Here is a 16,610-nt window from a genome sequence, read left to right on the forward strand (position 1 = left end):
AATTATGGGTCAACTCCCAGAAACAAATGCATATATACTCATACACAAAAGTCCTAAATATAATTTAAATGATTAAGAAAATCCCCAAAACCTGATCATGGACTTTAAGTTAAAATAAGTCCTGCTCTAAAATTTATTGTGGGGCTTACCATGGTTTACCTTGGAAGTATGAGCTATGTTTTATTTATTAAATTCCACAACCTTTGGCACCAACATTTGTGAGAAAGAAAAAAATAAGACTTATCTCAAAGAGTAAGAATAAAGTCAATCATATTTACAGCCCTTATATCATCACACAACATTTCTTACTCATGTCAATAAACAAACTTATCCCCAGTAACCCATATTATGAAATGGGGCTTTGGGTTCCAGGAATGAGTTGCTTTTGAATTACTGCATGACTTTTCACCAGATATTCAGTTTAAAATGTTTCTTAAATATTGCAATGACTATAAATTTGGTAGCATATATCTTCCTTTATATAAGGATGACAAAGCAAGTGAAGGTTTGTTCCAAATTTTATCAAAATGGGTCTTCACCAGAGAGGAATTTATTCCATCAAATGTTACACAGTAGATTATTTACCCTTTATCTTAAACAATAAATGCATTTGCAACCAGTTTTTAAATAAATGCCTCCTGTGGTTCAAGTTCATTGGTTAGGGCAGAAATGAGAAATAGTTGGATAAGGCAGAAACTATTAGCTACCCATGCAAGAGCATCCTCTCTTTCGTACTTGCTCTCAAAACGTTTCTTTAGAGATAGGATGAGGCAAAGAGCTCAGGGAAAGTGGGGCTCTGTCCCAGAACCCTGGACATGAATTCATGATAAAACCTACCCTTTAAATAGAAAAATAAAAGTGACTGATGATACTGCTCTGAAACTCATTCTGTCATTCTATCATTGAAATGTCTTTTTTTATTTTTATTTTTTCCCCTACTTCCTGACTCAGTTGTTGTTCCCAGTAAATGGATCCAGGTTTTACATTGCTAGAAAACTGATATCGGTGGCTCTGTAGTTTCTGGTTTTGTTTTTATTTTTTGTTTGTTTGTTTGTTTGTTTGTTTTTCTGGGAGGAGGTGGTTGTTTTGGTAAAACCAGCTTCAGTGTAGAGCAGGTCCAAGGATTCCATTTATTTTTGTTGTTGTTGTTTCTGTTGTTCTTGTTTCTCACTCTTTTACTTCATCATAAAAGAAATCCAGGGTTGGGGGTTAGAGGTTGTGTTATGGAAATATATTCAGATAGAATTTAAAGATTCTTAAATAACCTACTCAAGTAAGAGAGCTGGCATTTTTCACATTATTCACCTAAATATCCTTTTTTTTTTTTTTTCTACCTAAATGTTCTTGCTACCATATGTTGCCAACATTTGTAATTGCATTCCAACAGGAGAGTCTCTGTGTGGTTGTTGGAGGAGGCCCTAGGAAGATGGCGTATTTTGGAGAGTTGGAGGGAGGAGTAGAAATTGAGTAGAAATTGAGAGTTACTTGGGTGGCTCAGTCATTTCAGCAGCTGACTCTTGATTCCAGCTAAGGTCATGTCTCAGTGTCATGGGATTGAGCTTCATGTAGCAGCCCACGTGGGGCGTAAAACCTGCTTGAGATTCTTTCACATCCTCTTTCTTGGCTCCCTGCCCACTGCCGCCCCCCCCCCCCAAGAAAAAGAAGAAAGAAATTGAAAGACTAGGAGTGGAAATTGGGCTCTGTGGAAATAAAATGTTTTTAAAGGGCTGATATCTACTGTTTTAGAAAATATGGTTTATAACATTTTGCGGGTCATCTTGGGGGTCAGAAGCGAACTCATGCTGAAAGTATGGTCATTACTCTGATCACAGTTTCCACAAGGAATATATAAAACTTGTGGAGAGCCATGGAGCTCTTCTGCTCCAAACCATCTACATTGTCAGGATTCATCTGCAACAGCTACTGTGTCAGTGCTTTATATAACATGGCCACACTGAATCCTCAAGAAAGCACTATTCTCATTGTTAATATTGTTGTTATTTTAACGACCATCATTTCTTTCCAAGTGGGGAAACAGAAGGCGCGGTGGTGTAAGCAGCTGTCCCAGGGTCACACAACAAAACTGACAGAACTGAAATCTACTTAATTCTCTATTTTCACCACCTACACAATGCCTTTGCCCCTTCCTGAAAAAGAATGACTATGACTTACTGTTTGATTTCTTTTTTTATTTTTATTTTTATTTATTTGACACAGAGAGAGAAATCACAAGTAGGCAGAGAGGCAGGCAGAGAGAGAGGAGGAAGCAGACTCCCCGCTGAGCAGAGAGCCCGACGTGGGGCTCCATCCCAGGACCCTGAGATCATGACCCGAGCCAAAGGCAGAGGCTTAACCCACTGAGCCACCCAGGCGCCCCACTTACAGTTTGATTTCTAATTCTCCTTTGAAACTTTTAAAAACTGAAAAATAACTCATGCCTTGTTTTTGCATATCTTTAAGAGACAGAAATATGTCTGAGGCAAGGGGTATAGATCTCACCAACTGATAGCCTGCCACTTCTGACATCTCTCCAACACATTTTTTATAACCCCCTTGTGATAAAGCCTTTGTTTTTCCTTTAGCAATAATAAAACTCATTTAAGCCAAGAAATTACGGGAGAATAGTAAGACCAGTCAAAGGCTTTAAAGGTATTTTATCACACATAAAGGCATACAGCAAAAAAGAAAAAAAAGTTACCGGTAGTTCTTTAAAAAGTCATTTAAAAGATATGTAATTCTATAAAGGTATAGATGTGAAATAGATCATCAACTCCTATTTCCATTAGATATCAGATCCAGTTGAAATTTTCAAAGCTACCTTTACCAAATCTCTGGGGTTTGTTCTTGCAGGTGTTAATTGTTTGGAAATGAGTCTGAGAAAATGGTGCCCAGTGGATACTTTGAGCCAAGCTTTTCCCTTTTCCCACCTTTAAGTTCCTTCTACCCTCAGTGTTCTTGGGATTGTTTCTCCTTCTCTCAGTCTACAGAGCTGACTTTCTCTAGATGATTCTCTTTTTATTTATTAGCTTAGAAATTCTCTTGTGATAAGCACTCCAATGTTAAATGATAAAAACAGCTACTTAAATGTGCTTCCGATGCTGTGTCTTGTCTAAATATGTGTGTGTGTTTAGTGAAGAAAAGAAAATAAATCGGTTTCATATCCTCTGTAATAAAGTAATGGTAGATAGCAAGGTTTTTATTTTTTGTTTTTTGGTTTTTGTTTTTTTCTTGTGTTGGTAACCGGTCTTCTGTGCACTGATTTATATGTAAAAATGTTCTTGGTACCTAGGGAAAATAAGCTCTTATTACACGAATGAGTTTATTAGAACTCTCCTGCCTTAGGCAAGTAAGCAGTTTCTTTATGAGTCCCTGAATGTAAACATCTCTAAAATAAGAAATGAGAAAATGTCTCTGTGCGATGCCAGGGCTGGTTCTGGCCCAGGATTAATTGACCCTTGCTTTTAATGCTTTGGGGAGTGACTGATATTAAGCAACACATTTAAATCATTGAAATTCAAATCATGTTTGTTTTTGTTTTTGTTGTTGTTGTTTCTGTTTGTTTTTGGCTAGTCTGAAAGGGAGAGAAAATTGTAATATGCTCTCTGGGTAGAGTCCTACCAGTACTCACACAGATTGCATTCCTCTGTAAGCCTGAGATTAATGTGTCATGAGACGGGAAATATTTACCGGGGTTAGGAGGTAAGAGAAGAAAAAGGATCAGTCATTCTTAATGGTTTCTGTGTTCAGTGACAGGACATCATCCCGTAAATAAAAAGTTGTAGATGCAGCAAGCCTGGCTGGCTCAGGCAGAAGAACATGGGACTCTTCATCTTGGGATTATGAGTTTGAGCCCCACAAAGAATTACTAAATAAATAAATAAAGAGATTGGGTGAAGAGATTACTAAATAAATAAATAAACAAGCAAAATTATAAAAAGTCATAGATGCTTCTATTATATTTCATTGCAGTACATAATTACCACTGATGAAAAATAGCAAAGGCACTGATTTGCAAGCCCTCCAATTTCTGAAACCAGTAGGGCCTTCATGATTAAAACAGGCTTTCATAATTTACATATGAGCAAAGCAGCCAGATTTTACTACAAGAAATATTATTAGCTTACAAGTCATTTAAATGTGGGTTTGCACTGAGTAACGGGACCTGGAAGCTGAAATGCTTTTAAAGATCAAGAATTCCTGTTATTCATGAATCCTCTCTAGGGCTACCACAGTTAAAACTGTTCAAATATGGTTGGGTATCTCTAGAGGCAGGGAACTACAACCAAGGAGGCTCAGTCCATATTGGATAGCTCTTACAATCATGTTGGTCCAAATATTTACAAGTTACACTTACAAAGTTAATTTAGGATATCATTTCCTATCATTTAAAGATAGCAGTCACTGGCTGCTTGTGCCCTCTCTTCTTCTGGCCAAATATCCCCAGTTGCCTTGACTATTCCCTATGTGTGTATATGTGAATTCCTTTGTCATATTCAGTATTTTTAATGATTTCAGTATTCCCTTTTGATACCTGTAGATACCCCTGACTATCTCCTTGTTGGCTTACCTTGTTGACATCTATGAGGTTCGTTTTAAATTTTGCTTTAAAAAGGGATGTTTTTTGGTAGTAAGTACTTCTGTCAATATCAGAAATAACCAGTGAGTGTCACTGTTCTAACACACACCAATACTTGTGAGTTTTGTTGTTCTATAATGATCAACAACACCCTTGCAGAAGCCATAAAAACTTGTAATTATGCAGAACACAGGCAGTGGGCTGGATGAATCAAGGGTCCTCTTGTTCCACCCACATCAGCTACTATAGAAATTTTGGACAGACTTACTGGTGCCTTTTTTTCCTTCGCTAGTCTACTTCAGTTTTGCAAGAAGAAAATATATTTTGCTTTCCATCCAAAATAAAAGACTGGCCATTTTTTTTTTCCCCCAAAATGCTCTTCCTACCACTCAACTTCATAGTCTGTAAATAAATTTCTGCTGACTTCTGATAAATATCATTATTTCTGATTTGATTTCAATTATTTATTTAATGGATAATTGATATAAAGGGAAGACAGTAATTCTGAGTATCCATTTGTACCAGGTTTCCTTTTAAGCAGTCCGCATGTATTATTTCTTTTAACTCCACAACAATGCAATGAAGTCCTTATTCATGCTATTGTATAGATCAGGGAAAATAGTCTGAGATATGTTAAATAACTTGACTCATGGTGACACAGGGATACATCTGACATTAGAAGCCAAGATTGTCTAATCATTCTTTCCACGACACCCTCCTCCCCTCAGACTATACATGCAAAAATGGGATGCTTAGAAACTAGTATATGAATCGTTACAAACATGTTGGGATTTTGATGGACTCTGTTGGTAACCCCTTTCTCCCACTGCCTGAATTCCGAACCAGTGGAGAAATAGAGCTCTGCAGACTGACAGATGGATATCAAAAGGTCAGCTCTATAATTGATGAAAGCTAGGAAAATGGGACTTTGATGTGTGGCCAAATGAGCTTCTGAATTCCCTCTCCTTATGAATCTGAGGCCTACCCATCAAGTAAGTGACTCAGCTGGGAAATCTGATCCCCCATAGTGTCAGACCCCTTATTATTAGCAGAAAAAAAGGGAACAGATTGAAATGGAGAAGAAAGAAGAAAATTTTTCCAAATTTGCAAACCACATAATCCTGATAAGCTAATTTTTCCCCCCCAAAAGAAGAAAGGCCAGGAATGCAGTCTACTACACTGACGTCCCCACTGAAGTCTACAAATCCCTCCACACGGGACTATTTTTCTTAATATGCCATCTTATAATACAGGCTATTAACAAAAACAGAGAACAAATGAAAAGGAGAATTTGGCTCCTTCCTGACATTAATCTAGGAGTTTTTTCTTTAAACAGCTGACATTTATTATTGACAATGATATAAAAATCCTTTAAAGACTATCAGTATTTTATTACCCAAAGAGAAGTAATATGTTTATAAAACATTTATAGAATTAGGTACGCAAATAAATTAGGAAGGGAAGTAAATGAACACAGTACTAACAGAGGGGGGAATAAAAGAAGCATTAGTACTGGAAAAAATGTGAAATGAAAGCAGCATTTTAAAGAGTACAGGGTACTGAGAGATGTGGCACAAACTCATAATCAAATTATATATGCCCTATAGTTTTCTTACAAGGATAATGAGGTGTTTATCCTGTAAGCATTTGTGCAGTGATGAACTCCTAATTTTTTGAGTTCTTAAAGATGCATTTAAGGAAGGATGTGGAGAAGCTGAAATAGATGTGTTTTTATATCTGCAATGGCAAGCAAGGTTATTTCATACCTTTTTGGGCTTGTTGTCAAATAATCGTAAGGACTTGGGGTTTTACTCTTAGTGAAATGCGAGTTTACCAAATGAAGGGCTTTAGGCAGGAAAGTCATACTAGCTGGATTTCATTTTAAATTCTTCTGCCTCATGTCTCCTCACTGTCAGCCTCAAACCTACCTTCACACTGGTCAGTAGAGAGGCCACTTAAGACACTCACAGCAGGGGAGAGTGTGAGAAGCTATGGACAGGTTCTGGATAAACTTTGAAAGTGGATTGAAGTGGGCTTATTAAAGACAGATATTAAGATTTTGGCCTCTAATGTTTTCCCCATCAGATGAGATGGGAAGACTATATGGTTGAGTTAGGTCTGGGAACAAATATTGCAAGGTTCACTTAAGAATGTTGAGTTTGGACATGATTCTTTCAGACCAAGTAGAAATGTAAAGAAGACAGATGTGGGGTGCCTGTGTGGCCCAGTGGGTTGGGCCTCTGCCTTCAGCTCTGGTCATGATCTCAGGGTCCTGGGATTGATCCCCACATCGGCATCTCTGCTCAGGGGGGAGCCTGCTTCCCCCTCTCTCTCTGCCTGCCTCTCTGCCTACTTGTGATCCCTCTCTGTCAAATAAATAAATAAAATCTTTTAAAAAAATAAAAATAAAAAATAAAAATAATTTAAAAAAGAAGACAGATGTGATGTAAATGCCTGGAGTTATGGAGAGATATCTGGATGAGAGATATGCATTTAGGAGGTATGAGTGTATTGATAATATTTAAAACTATGAAATGGGTGAGATCACCAGGGGTAAGGAATAAAGACAAAGAAGAGAAGATGACGAAGAAGAAGAAAAAATAAAGAAGATAAGGGCCCAAAGATTGAGTCACAGACCTTTCCAAAGTTAAAAGTTCAGGACATGAGAGGGAGACATAACAGAGATTAAGAAGGGGCATCTAGTAAGGTTGAATAATCAATCTCTACCGCCCTGGAAACCAAGTGAAAATAGCATATCTAGGAGAAGAGCACAAGCAATTATGTCAAATGTCCCTAATGTAGCAAGTAAGATGAAAACTAAGAATCCACTGTTGATGCTGGCAGTAAAGAGAACATGGATAATTTTAATACAAGACTTTGTGGAGGTATGAAACAAAACAAACAAAACCACAAAATTATGGAAGATTTAAGAAGAGGAATTAGAAATGTTACTATTGACTATACTTTTGTGGAATTTTGGAGCAAAAGGGAACAAAAAATTGAGGAGAAAAAACATCAGGAGAACTGGATCCAAAAGAGGTTGTTTGCTTTTTTTTTTTTTTTCTTTCTTCTTTCCAATTTTTTAGTAGTTAATGCTTGCATGGTGATGGGAGGCTGGACTTGATTCTATAAGGAGAGATGGGAGAATTATCAGGCTGTAGTAGGTGGAAGGAATGGAAATTGTTGTCTAAGCAGAGGAGATGGGCTTAGCTGGGAGTGCAGTTAGTTTAGTAGAGTATCAGACAGGAAGTCAGAATATATGGGTTTGGGATGCCAGTATGTGGGTGGGAGCTGTGGAAGTTTTCTGCAGATTGCTTCAATCTCAGAGAAATAGGAAGCAAAAGTATCAGCTGAGAGTGAAGAATGGGGAGGAGGTGGGTGTTAAAAGACAGAATTTGAAGTGAGGGAATAAAATATAAAGTAGTCTTCTGGGTGAGTAGAAAAATAAGATGACCAGGGAAATACACTGACTGCTGTCAACATTAAGGACTCACTTGAGGTTATTGTTATGAATTTGAGGGAGATAAGTCTACATGTTGGCATGCTTTTTCCCTTTAATTGTGGTTGAACTGTCTAGGTGTACACATGCAATTGATATGATATGTACACACACCCATCTCATATCTAAAAGTAAATTGTTTTGTATATTTCCTATTCTATTCAAAAGTGTCCTTTTAAACAATATCCATGGTCATGTCATAGCTTGTCTGAGATAGTATTTTTTAAAAATAATACAAATGCTTGATAATGTGTCTCTAAGATAGTTGCTCATATTTTTCTTCCTTTTGGCTTTTTCCCTCTTAACATTGAACCTGATTTTAAAAGCAAACAAAAAGTACCACATCCCAACTAACATAACTGAGTATGTAAGCATTGAAAATTATTTTAGAGATCAATCTCATTCCCCTCATTACAGATTAGGAAAACTAAAGCCCAGGGGACAGAGAATGGTACACAGGATTCTATATAATTCTACTCATGTGATTTTCTTTTTCTTTTTCTTTTTCTTTTCTTCTTCTTCTTCTTTTTTTCTTTTTAGAGCCATAGCACAGATCCAGCTTTGCCTTATGTTATGATATGTCCAGGGGGTATTACTTGTTCAGATTTTGGCAGTCACACAGGAGCAAGCTGCTGGAGCTTTCATTATAGATATTCTTCTGCAGAACAGGTGTGTAGAAAAAGGTCTGTCCTATTTCCCAGCAGATGCTCAACCTGTCTTCTCCCATATATGCACCATCTCAGTTGAAGCAGAAGTAACCTATGCCTGCGTAATATCACTCACACTGTTAAGAAAATGGCACTATTGTTGCCTGGTTACCTCTCCATTTTCTTAATTGCTTCTTCATAATGTGAGTTTCATAAGCTATAGCAACTCATGGAAAATTCAGAATTACAGAGAATTGCCACTGTCACTAGCTTTCCAATTTCCATCTGGAATTAAAAATCTAGATCTCTTATCCTATCTCTGCCATAGGCTTATAACCTTGGTGAAGTAACTGAACTTTCTGGGACACTTGTTTCCTAACCTATTAAATGAGTAAAATGGACTTGATCAGTGGTTGAGATATTTTTTTAGGTGGCTGCACCTGGGCTGTATGAAAAATGAAAGTGAAGTAAAATTTTTATTTAAACCAGAGCTACAGTGGCTCAGTTGTCTACTCTCTGAACATCCTCCTGCTTTCCTAGGTTTCCTTGAGAAGCTACACAGAGCCCAAATGCTCCAAGGATCATGATCCTAAAACTGCTGGATGACAGGATCTAATAATCTCTTTTGGCTCTGTCATTGTATCAGCCCGTGATGCCACATTAGAGAGGTGTGTGTGTGTGTGCGTGTGCGTGCATGACAGAGAAATATGAAGGATTTAGGCCAAAGATGTTTATGCATGCAGAGTTGCACAGAGCCTTAAACCCTTAATACCACAGACCGTAGACTGTTTTATTTTTTCCCCAGTGATGTAGTCTCAAAGGAAACGAAGTGAGACTGAGACAGACCTTTGCCTTTTCATCTCATTTTTAAGCCCTATGATAGAAATAAACCTGCATTTGTTAGAAGAATTTGTATGGTTAAAGGTGGTGGAGAATGATTAATATCAAAAATTTCCAAGTGGAGAAGAGACTGGTGATTCAGCCCTGCTAAGCTCGGTACTGGGCAGAGGCTATGGAAACACCTGCCAAGATTCAGCCAAAACGCCAGTCATCATGTGGTATCGTCTCATAATTCCTTATACATAACTGAAGGTCACTGCATCCTTTAGAGAAGTGAGAGAAAGGCCCCTTCATACAGAAGTGGCTAATGCGTAAGATTCACTAAATGAGAGAAGTCAGAATACCTCTGATAATTCTAGTGAATACGCTAAGGTCTTTAAATACTACTTTCAACATCCTTTTATATTTATCTCACTACAGAAGTAATGTAGATAATGAATTCCAACTGCTGGAATGTATTTAAAGTTCAGAGGGGAATAACAAGTCTAAAATATTATTTGGAGATTAACATTTTTAATACTCTAAAATATTTACTTTCAGCTTTTATGTAGCTGTGTGTGTGTGTGTGTATAAATGATATATAACACCATAAGAAAAATTGTTACCATCAGCAATATATAAAAGTGCTTTGTGATCAAACTCTCACAAATATTAACTGTTATGCATTTTAGTTTTGATAGTACAATGCCATATTCTTGATTTCTTTGATTCTTTGATTACTTCTGAGGATTAATATCCTTTAGTATTTACATAATTTTTAATTTTTTTTTATATTTTAAGTTTGCTTTTAGAATAGAGCAAGCTTTCCATTTAGGATTTTTTAAATGACTTAAATTTATCACTTTTAATTTTTTTTAAATTTCATTTTAATTACTTTATTTAATTTATTTTAATTATTTAATTTAATTTAATTATATTGTATTGTATCTTAAGTAGGCTTCACCCCAAATGTGGGGCTTGAACTCAGGACCCTGAGTTTAAGAGTTGCATGCTCCACTGACTGAGCTAGCCAGGTGCCCCGAGCTATTAAATTATTTTTAAATAGTATGCTTAAGTACATGCAGCAATAGCCAATGTAGAGCAATGTCTATATAATGCTTTATTGTGAAGAATTCATATGTAATATAAAAGTCACCAAAGAGTAATAATAACGAAGTGTTAACTTTTTACTCATTAAATTCATGTTAAGCTATTCTATTATTTGAAATTAATTTTCTCAAATTCAGACTACTACAAAATTTTTATAATAATGAAATGTAGGTTCCCCCATTACTTCCCAAAGCCACTTGCCACAGGTAACTACTATTACATCTTAATGTATACAATACTCTATGAGCTTGCTAATTTCTATAGTACAGGTAAGTACATATTATAAAGGTGGGTTACACCTAGGGAGGTCATAGTATAATAGGTTTTGAAACATCATTTTTCACTGAAGAATAATATCTTTCCATATCAGCAAATGTAGATCCACCTCATTCTTTGTTATTTTTAAGATTTTATTTTTTTAAAGATTTTATTTATTTATTTATTTGACAGAGAGAGAGAGAGAGAGATCACAAGTAGGCAGAAAGGCAGGCAGAGAGAGAGAGGGAGAAGCAGGCTCCCCGCTGAGCAGAGAGCCCGATGTGGGGCTCCATCCCAGGACCCTGGGACCATGACCTGAGCCGAAGTTTTTAACTTACTGCCAAACTGCCCCCCTAACTGGGACTTGCCATGTTAAAGTCCTATCAACAGTATGTGGCAGCACCCATTTCTCTACAGTTGCCAACCCTGGCTCTTCTAATACTTTTAGAAATATTGGCAATCTGATGGCATTTTGTTTTAATTTGTATTCCTTTACTGTTCTTAAGTTTTCACGCTCTTCAAGAATAATCTCCTTATATATGTTAAGGAATGTTTGCAATTTAAATTGTGTCTTGATTTCGTCTTTCATTAGATTGTTAATATTTGATTTTTAAGTACTTTTATAATTAATTTCTAATTTTATTGAATGGAAGTCAGAGGATGTGCTCAGAAATACACTTATTGGCCCCATAAAACATAAATCTTATGGCTGTCTCTTCCTAGAAGCCTGGTGATGCACCTTGTGTTATCAATTTTGCGTCAGTCTGATGATTGAATTCAGTGCTTTACCTAGATCATGTTACATTTCCCATGCCTACATCCATATCTAGATAACAACTATGTGAAAAGTCAGGTTGCAGAAGATTTGATAAGAACATATTATCACCCCAGTTCAATAATTTAGAAACTACCTTTTTATAAGACAATAGGGACTTCAGATCATCCACTATCATCCCCTCATTTTACAGAGACAGAAATTAAAAGTGAACGTCCCAAAATTACCCACTTAGTCGGTCATGACTCACTTCATTCTGAACTAATGAACAAATGAGCATTATTTCTCTGAAAAGAAAAAAATAATTCACATTAACAACTTTGATCCTAATCAAGAAAACTAATTGTAGGTTAAGTTGGCTCAGCATTTATAATGTATAATTCATTCTGATTTAGAGATCAGTATTCATTGAATCAGTGAATGGTTTGAAAGCAACACTGATGAGTCTCAACTTTTGCATTTCAACAACTTCTCACACTGGCTTCCCTCCCTTTTTAAGATTATATGTAGCTCCTCTGATGACGTTGGTATCCAGATTTGTCACTGTATTTAGGCTATTTAACCAGATTAGTGTAGGCTTTTCCACTGAGTCAGGCTACAGACTGAATTTTTGCCTTAGTCACAAATCTTTAAAATAGAGGGGTTTCACAGCAATAAAAAGCTTGATTTCTAATATTTACAAGTAGTCTGAACATACTTAAAAACCAAAATTTTAATGAAATATTTTAATATGTTTTGTGTTTCTGAGGATGAATTAGTCTAATGTGGTTTTTCTTCTTTCAACATTCTTCACTGAACTTTCTATAATTTTTCACAAAAGACTGGAACCGTTTGGCCAGATACTGACACAGAAACTAGTCTTTTGAAGTTGATAGACATAGACATAGTGGACACACTTTCCAAGTATCTTTGAAATGAAGAGTTCTTCCAAGATCAACACTATAATATCTTCAGCTCTTTGTTTTGTTTTGTTTTGTTTTGTTTTTTCCAGATACTCCCTCATTGGTTTCCTTTCCTCTGAAACCAGCTGTGATCATTGGTCAGGGGTCTGTCTTGGCCCCCTGTGCCGTTTTCTTTCTATCTTTCTTTCCCAAGAGTTTATTCCTTATATAGGTTCAGCCTATATGAGATGCATAGCATCTCAATCTATGTTTCCTTTTCCTATCTCTCCCTCAGGCTTGGGAACTGACGTACTGAATTATCCCAGAGTCAACCCAAAGTTAGTATGTCTGAAACTAGGCCTACCCTATCTAGTACCTACCTGACCCTGCTCCCTTTTCATCAATGGAAAACATATATCAAGTCTCTGGAACTTAAAATATTAACTTGAACTATTATTTTATTTCTGTCTCTCCTTTTTATCCAATTCTCCAGCCAATTATGATTTCCTGATGTTTCTTTTGCAATGTTTACTCATGTATTTGAATTTCTACTGCTACAATATTGATTGGAGTTTCAGCCCTTTAAGAATTCCCAGATGATCTTTGGGGATCTACACATAATCTTCTACACACAATTGCCAGATATATCTTCCTAAACTTACTTTCAATAATAGGGCTTCTCTTCACTATCCTTCAGATGCAGTTAATGATTTAGTGAAAAAGACAAGATGTTTCCGTTTTGTTAACTATCGCATGATTGAGTTGGATTACATATTTCTTGGCTTCCTTATGTCATTCTTTGCATTTGTTGTCTGAGTTCCACAAACAGGTCTCTAAGAAAGCCTTTGCTATTCTAGTTTCATACTTTGACTCATTATTTCTCACACTTGAATTAACTTTGTAATCTTGGTCTATCCAAATTCTTTAACTTTAAAAATTCAGCTTAAATCCTAAAGGTTTAACTGAAGATATTTAGTTTAACATTATTGTAGCCTTCTGGAAAAAAAAAAAAATCTAGTCTTTGTCTCTCCAAAATCATTTTATCTGGCCCATATTGAACTCAAGTTGGAAGAGGTGAGTCCAGTCTCAAAATAGAGGTAAAACCACCTCCCTGTCACCCACCGTCTGATCCTGCCATTGCTGCTACTGCCGGGAGGAGGGAGCCATGATCCAAAGAAACCAGAGCACTTGAGAAAACTGTTTACTGGTGGTTTGAGCTTTGAAACTACAAATGATAGTTTAAGAGAATATTTTGAAAAATGGGGTTCACTTACAGATAGTGTGGTGATGAGAGACATTCCAAGGCTTTTGGTTTTGTGACTTACTCTTGTGTTGAAGAGGTTGGTGCAGCAAATGTGTGCCTGACCACACAATGTTGGTGGGTATGTAGTAGAACCAAAGAGAGGTGTTTCTAGAGAGGATTCTGTAAAGACTGGTGCCCATCTAATAGCACCAGTGAAGAAATTTCTTGTTGGTGAAGAAATTTCTTGTGAAGAAATTTCTTGTTGGTGGTATTAAAGACACAGAAGAATATAATTTGAGAGACTACTTTGAAAAGTATGGCAAGGTTGAAACCATAGAAATTAGGGAAGACAGGCAGAGTGAAAAAAAGAGAGGATTTGCTTTTGTAACTTTTGATGATCATGATAGAGTTGATAAAATTGTTATTCAGAAATACCACACTATTAATGGGCATAATTGTGAAGTAAAAAAGGCCCTTTCTAAACAAGAAATGCAGTCTCCTGGATCACAAAGAGGTCATGGAAGTGGATCTGGCAACTTCATGGGTCAGGGAGGAAACTTTGGAAGTGGTGGTAACTTTGGCCATGGTGGAAACTTTGGTGGAAGAGGAGGCTATGGTGGTGGAGGATGTAGCAACAGAGGTAGTTAGGGAGGAGGTGATAGAGGATATAATGGATTTGGAGGTAATGTGGCAACAATGGTGGTGGTCCTGCTTATAGCAATAGAGGAGATTATGGTGGTGGTGGACCACGATATGGAGACACGGAGGCAGATATGGTGGTGATGGTGGTGGTAGAGGATATGATGATCACAATGAAGGAGGAAATTTTGGATCTAACCGTGATGGTCGTGGTGGGACTATGATTGTGGAAATTATAGTGGACAACAACAATCAAATTATGGAACCATAAAGGGGGGCAGTTTTGGTGGAAAAAGCTCGGTCAATTCCTATAGTGGTGGTTATGGATCTGGTGGGGAAGTGGTGGATATGGTAGCAGAAGGTTCTAAAAAATTTTCAGGGGAAAGGGGCTAAGTTCTTAGCAGAAGAGAGAGTATGGAGTTAACAGGAAAGCAGCAGGTTACTTTGAGACAGTTGTCCCAAATGCATTAGAAGAACTATAAAAATCTGCCACAGAAGGAACAACAATCCATAGTCAGAAAAGTTACTGCAGCTTCAACAGGAAACACTTCTTGTTCAGGACTGTCATAGCCACAGTTTGCAGAAAGTGCAGATGTTAATTAATGCAATGTAGTGTCAATCAGATGTACATTCCAGAGGTCTTCTATTTGTTGTAGCTTTTTCTTCTTCTTTTTCTTTTCATTATGTCAGATATATTGCCCTGTGAATTGTGGTAGTGGTGCCAGGAATAAAAAAAAATTAAGGAATTTTTAACTTAAAAACAAAAACAAAATTATTTTATCTGTTTTATCATTTTTTAAAGAAAGTTAATTTATTTTTGACAGACAGAGATCACAAGTAGGCAGAGCAGCAGGCAGAGAGAGAGGGGAAGCAGGCTCCCCGCTGAGCAGAGAGCCCGATGTGGGGCTCGATCCCAGGACCCTGAGATCATGACCTGAGCCCAAGGCAGAGACTTAACCCACTGAGCCACCCAGGCACCCCTGTTTTACCATACTAATAGCACATTTATCATATTCATAGCACAACTGGAAAAACCTAAATAGCCTTCTGCATAAGTGCTAGGTAAGAAACCTGGGCATAAGACTCAGCTCTGTGATTTCCAAACATATCTTGGAATATCTCCTCCAAGCCCACATACCAAGCCCATAATACCATACACGAGGTCTCAGTTGGCTCATCTGTGAAATAGGTAGGGTTAGAGTAAATAGTTCTCAAGTCCCTTTCAGTTTATGATCCATAAACTGATATTTAAAGGCATTTTGTACAACATAGTGTCAAATATACTTTACTATTATAAAACAAACTCTATCATTATAAAATAGCCTCTATTACATGTTTATCTGGTGATCATTAAATTTCTCAAGCCCATGACCTTATAAGAATATTCAAACTTCATAATCAAAATAATTTTCTGTTACTATATGAAACCAATTTTATTTAGTTGACATGCTACTAAAGTGTGGGGTTACCTACTAAACAGGTTCTGATACCAGTTCTAGTGTGAGGGGGAATCCCCATACCAAGAAGCAACTCTTGGGATACCATATGAGAGTTTTAAAATTCAACTCAATTGTAACTCTATCTACCTGGAGAGATCCTTGGATTCCACAGGTTATAGGCTCAGTCCAGCCCCATCCCACTCCACCTACCAGTCATAAGTCCAGGTTATCACCTATGATTCTGTGATTCTGATGGGACTAGCTGCAAATTTGACCTTCCAGCAAACCTTGAACCTCAAGCACTAGTAGCAAGTTTAGGTTGTTACCTGTACTTCTTACCAACCGCCTATTAATCACAGATTCCCATAATCCCTTCCTTCCTTGGGTTCACCAGTTGATTAAAAAAAAAAAGACAAACCTCATTTTAGAATCATTTAAAGACCTTTACCAGATTTGCAAAGAATCTGATTATTTGTACATTTATTTATTTATTTATTTATTTATTTATTTATTTATTTATTTTTGGTGGTGGTGACAGGAGGTGGGGGCCCAGTTCAACAGTTGACTGAAATGCCTCTTTTTTTTTTTTTTGTAATTTTAAGAGTTTATTTATTTATTTTGGAGAAAGAGAGCAGGCATGAGTGGGAGAGAGGAGGCAGAGGGAGATGGAGAGGTAGACTTCTCACTGAGCGGGGAGCCTGATGCAGGGCTCAATCCTGGGACC

At 36.9% G+C, this 16,610-nt stretch overlaps 1 protein-coding gene and 1 pseudogene across 1 annotated transcript in view; both read left to right on the forward strand.

Moving 5' to 3' along the window:
- Window positions 1-16,610, forward strand: part of ANO3 (anoctamin 3) — a 419,176-nt gene that overhangs the window by 106,810 nt on the left and 295,756 nt on the right. The gene's annotated exons all lie outside the window — the stretch shown is intronic.
- Window positions 1,868-14,874, forward strand: LOC125078551 (heterogeneous nuclear ribonucleoprotein A3-like; annotated as a pseudogene).

This window comes from Lutra lutra, chromosome 10 (genome assembly GCF_902655055.1).
Source record: "Lutra lutra chromosome 10, mLutLut1.2, whole genome shotgun sequence".
NCBI lineage: Eukaryota > Metazoa > Chordata > Mammalia > Carnivora > Mustelidae > Lutra > Lutra lutra.